The sequence below is a fragment of the Pinus tabuliformis genome, chromosome Q (genome assembly GCF_031772625.1).
Source record: "Pinus tabuliformis cultivar Carrire ecotype Pingquan chromosome Q, CPIR1, whole genome shotgun sequence".
Classification (NCBI taxonomy): Eukaryota; Viridiplantae; Streptophyta; class Pinopsida; order Pinales; family Pinaceae; genus Pinus; species Pinus tabuliformis.
In genome coordinates, this window is record NC_142296.1 from 1,369,005,928 (window position 1) to 1,369,011,927 (window position 6,000).

Below are 6,000 nucleotides of genomic sequence, written 5' to 3' on the forward strand. Positions count from 1 at the left end.
GATGATCTTGTTTAGCTCCTGTTTAGTAGGTAAAAGGAGACTTTTGCATCTAAGGAATATCGGAAAGGAGGGAGATGATCCAACTGAATTCCCATTGACTCTAAGAGGTTTGAAAGTCCTGTAAACCAACATTTGGCTCGGCATGAGGGGGTAGAACGAGCAATAGTCTCAGAAGAGCAATATGTCAAGTAAGGGTAACGATCCCTACTCTTTATCGAGTTTGCCAAGCCCTAGACACGATGCAAGAATGAAACCAATCTGAAGACCGTCTCAAGCCAAAAGGGTTAAGCTCCAAACTCTGTCAGGATGATGTGTTGCGGCACTGTCAGTTTGCACCTAATGATGCGGCGGAGAAGAAGAATCTGGACTCTCTCAGCTGAAGCCCAGTCTGACTCAAGTAAAGACAGTCCCCAAATCTCTGAGCCATATAGAACAGTGGGACGAATCAAGGTGTCCATGAGGCTCATCTTGGACGAGATGTCCTAGAAGTGATGTCGAAAGCACTGTCTCTCGAGAAGGGCTAAGGATCCATATCCTTTGTTGATCCGAGGCTGAAGCGCTGGTCACAAATTGAAGCGGGGACCTGAAAATTGCACCCCTAAGTAAGTATGCATGCTAGTGATCTCAATATCCTCCCCTCTGAATAGAAAGTGAAGGTCTAAGGTTTTCTTCACCCCATTGAAGATCATAACCTTGGTTTTACCCAGGTTGACCGTCAACTGTTGATGGTCACAGAACATAGCTAAGGCATCCAGCTGCCTCTGTAATCCTTCTGGAGATGAGGAAAGGAGTACCGCGTCGTCAACAAAGAGTAGAATAGATATCAGAACCTGGTGAAGAAGGCAGCCATCAATGTCCTAGATATGCTCATGTAGAAATGCTTCCAACTCATCAATATAGATCCCAAACAGGGTAGGGGACAGTGGACAGCCCTGTTTAACCCCAATAGTGCTTCGAATGAAATCAAACATCCCATGGGTTGTGTGAAGACGACCAAGAACGGACTCATATAGGCGCATAATAGCGGTCAATAGGGTTGCAGAAATGCTAATATCTCTGAGTCATTAGAGCAAGGCCTCCCTCAGAACAGAGTCAAAAGCTTTTCGAAAATCTACGAAACAATAATAGACTTTTGAAGAGCAGTGTTGTGCCTCCTCAATCACGGTGTGAAGGGTGAAAATGTGGTCAATGGTCTGATGATCCGGTCGGAAACCTACATGTCCCCTGGCTCTAAGTTATCTCTGCTCAAGGTCACTGGAGAGCTTCCTATGTAGAACAGTAGCATACAACTTCGAGAACATGTGACCCACCATGATCGTTCTATAGTTATTGGGATTTGAGCTAGAACCTGATTTGTGGATCAGATGGATGATGTGGTGTGCCCATGTCGGTGGAAAACCTTCACAAACTACATGGTTGAAGAGATCAACCAAGTAGCTAACCAAAGCACAGAAACCGTGCTTAAAGAACTCTGCTTGGTAGCCTTCCTCATCAGCTGCTTTGTTGTTGTTCATCACCCAAATGGCCTCTCTAATATCTTTGTCTGAGAATAGATAATAGGAAGAGGGTGGGGAGGTAACATGAAATTGGCCCTACGCGGGAATATCATAAAGGTTGGAAGTGTGAGAGAACATGGATGTAGGGTCGAGGTCAGGTGGAATAGGGGATCGTCGAGGAAGGATGGTACGCCAGAATTGTTTACGGGAATTGACAAGGAGAGCAGAAAGTTTCCGTCTTCTATGGGAGATAAAGAGTTGTTTCTTGTGACGAAGGAGACGACGATAAGAGGCTTTGAGTTCGGAGTAGGATGGTTGAAAGTGGGTGAAATCATATCGAAGTTCTCGATGTAGAGTCTTGCATTCATCATCGTACCATTTGTTCATGGGGCAAGATCCAACTTTAGGGGAGATGGAAGTGGAATGAGAGGAGTGGGGGAAGGATTTGAGTGCTGCTTCCCAAATGGTAGCTGAAAGACAGGTGTATTTAGTGGAAGCAGAGTCAAGCAAGGAGAACTGGGTTTTTGATGGGAGTATCTTGTGTAGGGTAGAGGAGAAAATGTTAGGGTCTCCTTCGTCAAATTGGAAGGTAGTTCGGGATGGGCCCCGAGGGGAGGGATGGGGTGGAAGGGGAAGGTCAAACCGGAGAGAGAAGGAAATAAGTGCATGATCAACAAAGGGGATGGGGGAGACAGAGAGATGGCGAATAAAAGGGAGCAAGTTATGGCTAGCAAGTACATAATCAACTACACTCGCACCCCCGCCATATGGCTGGTAAGTAAAAAAGTGAGACTGTGGGAAACAAGGGAGACCATTTAGAATCAACAACTCCTGAGATTCCCCCAACTGCAATAGATGTTTACCATAAATTGTAATGGGCCCTAAAGCATCATTTGACATCCGGTGAAGCCCTACTGAATCTGGATCTATCCCCTAAGTACAAAATACATCCTCTAATCAGTCATGGAGAGGGATCTGGAGATCTCTAGTGCGAGCCTTGAAGTCACCTAGGAGGATGAGTTCCCCAACAACACAGTATTGGGTGATGTCGGTGTACAAGTCTATAAAGGGATCCCCATTTGAGCCATCATATACAACAAATGGTGAAGAGGCTGGGGGGAAGTAACAAACTGCAATGTAGATGTCCCTCGGAGGAGGGATTCCGACGCTAATCCGAATCCACATTAACCTGGCAAACTCATCTTCGGCTACCAAAGATACCCTGTTCCGGAATGAGTCACTAGCCAAACAAGCAACTCCACCTGATCCTCTGACCCTGCCTGAGCTCCTCGTCTCCTGCCTGCAAACTGAGATCCAATGGTAATCTACAATATCTAGGAGGGGTCGAACAGGGCTCGCATGAGTCTCGGTCACGAAGAGGATGTCCATTGATTCGAGAGCATCATACAAGAGTCTTGACGATGACCAGAAAGATCCATTGCCATTCCAACAACAGATAGAAATGCATGTACCCTGTCGCCTCCCTAAGCGGGCCCGTCATTTGGAACCTCTAGTTCGGGGTTTCCACCCAGATGTGAAGGAGTCCTAAATAACTGCCCGGAGATTCCTGATAACGACCCATTTCCCTGCCTGTCATGCTGCCATAACTTGTTCTTTGGATTGTTTAAGTTCCACAACCTATGCTCGAATGAGGTCCTCGTCCAAGAAAATCTTGTTGGGAAGAGAAAACAACTTCTACTTAGCCCTGAGGGTGCAGAGTCGTTCAGATGCAGTCCGAAACCTGAGGAAGAGAGTGGAGTCGTAGCCCAACCAAGCTCTGTCCAAAGCTATATCGAGGAGGCTAAGGGTGTCCCGAAGGAACCTAGCCCCCACTTCCATAGGATCCTGTGAGGGGTGGGGTAAAGGGAGACCTCTTACCTTGAGATTCAATTCTCTTGCCCGTCTGTTGCATTCTTCCCCAAGTTTTAATATTGAGCTAGTAAACATAATCATTAGGAGTAAATTTGTTTCAATGAGGTTTTTATTTCTTTTAAATGTGTAATCACAATAATATATTAATAATAATAAAAGGGATAAAGATGAATGTAAAATTTAAGTGCTTTTTTTAATAAATATTTTTTAAATTTAACATTTAAATTAAAATATATATGTTATGTTAATTGGATTTATTTTAAGTGTTTGGAAGAAATACTTGTTATTTTCTTATTGGGTTTAATTCTTGTAAATGATTTATTGAGTTCGTGACTTTGCGTATTGTTGAGTTCATGATTTTGAGTCTTGTTTGTTTTATAGCCTTGAGCCCTATGGAATATTTTACCTTTCCTTGCAAGCTAGACAATGGGGTGTTTTTTACATGGAAAAATATATACACACACATATATATAGCTTGGAGGGTGAGCACAATCAATTGTTATCATTGTTGTTGGGCATTTGGCAAGTATCATACCAACAAGTTCCTCATTTAAATACCCTTGGGTGAGGTGCACTAGTATACATCAATAAGTGTAGTGGGATGTCATCCATGAGATTCAAGAAGCATCCCTTGGATTTCCCCATGCCAACCACGCTAGCAATTGTTAACCCCAACAAACTTGACCATATTTGAACATGTGATATATGGCCTCCCTATTGGCAAACTGCCTTATGCACATGGTTCAACCAATTGAGCTAACCTTGTATTTGACCTTGTGATACATGGCCTTCTTGTCAATCGTTAGCATTTAAACTACACCCATTCTAACTATTTCGTGGAAGAGGGGGGGGTCCCACAAGGGTTTCCCTAGGGTAAATAAATAAATACATGAATAGAGAGAGAGAGAGAGATGTTAATTGAATCTATTCGAGAGGTTGAGAGGAATGTTGTCCTCACCACCTTGATTCAATTCCTACAAGTGACATGTTGAGCTCTTGATGAGTATATTATTGTAAAGAGTTTGAGCCTTCTTGTTGACCTAGCCTTGTGCCTTGAAGAATATAATGTTTTATCCTAGTATCATCCTCAAAAAGGGAAGTGCCCCAAAGTTTTCCTTGAAATATGTTACTTGGGAGAAAAAATAAATAGAATGATAGGCAAACAAATAGATAGATAAGCTCTGCAAAACAAGCCAACCACCACAATTGATAAGATAGCCACTATATCTAACAAATTGTAACAACAAAACAAATTTGTATTGTCAATATAGTAGGAGGATTTTAAAAATGTAAAGCATTATCATTGTTTGTCACTTCCTTCAACTATTAGTGAATAATATGTGGAGTTTTCATATTAAAAAAGGGTGGCTAGTGCATGCAACTTCCACAAACAAAAGCAAAAGTTGAAAAGCAATTTGGTTTGTGCTTATACACTTATTAACACAGTGGTAAATAAGCATGGATTTATAATAAACATAAATTCAAATAAGCAAAAAAGTAAAGGCCTTACACCCATTCATAAACACTAAAAGTCGAGAACCAAACTAGCAACTATTGGTCGCTTATCATTGTCATTTAAGATTGGAACCCAACTAGAAACCTAATGATCATTGTTAACCATGAGTTGCTTTGAGTTGTCACTGTTGTCTTAGAAAGTTTCTCGACCTCATAAATGGCCAACATCAAAGTCGAAAATTTGTCACTATGCATTGAGAGAGGAAACCAATTGTGCATGTGCTCCTATCTCTCATGTAGCTTATGGCAAGTCCTACTATCATTTTAGTGAGAATGTGTTATATGGGTATGAGGAGGGCCAAGTGACTTCTTGCTCATACTGGAAGAGGCACACCTAAGTAATTTAACCAAGGTCATGAAAAAAATCTTATGCACCATCACCATATAAATATAGTGCACTTGCACTTACAATTATGGCTAGGAACCATAATCGATCGAATAATTACTTGTTTGCCTAACAAGTTTGCAATACAACATGAGAATTTAGGAAATGCAAATCTTACGATTTTTTGGTTTCCTCTAATTAGCAGTAAAAATATGTAGAGTTTCACATTTAAGAGTAGTGGGTCATGCATGCAACTTCCATAAGCAAAAGCAAAACTTTAAAAGTGAGTATCCACATATTAACATAGTGGTAAATAAGCATAATCTATAATAAGCATGAGTTATAAAAAAAGAAACAAAAGGCCTTGAGATCATGCATAAACACTTAAAACCATAAACCAAACCAATAATTAATGGGGGCTCATCACTATTATTTGGGGTTGGATCTTAACTAGAAACTAGAGGAACATTGTCAACAATAAGTTGCAACAAGTTGTCATTGTTGGCTTGGAAAGCTTCTAAACCTCGTAAATGGCCAATGTCAAAGTCAAAAAATTGTCACTATATGTTGGAGAAGGAGACCAATGATCCATGTGCTTTTACTTCTCATGTACCCCGTGGTGAGCATTATAATCATTGTAGCGAGTGTGTGTAAGCTAGACATGAGAAGGACCAAGGGACTTCTTGTTCATGTTGGAGAATGCCCACCGTAGTAATCCAAAAAAGGTTGTAAATGTGCCATCTCCATCGAATTCTTGTGCACTTGCACTATAATCTAAGCGGATTGGTTTAT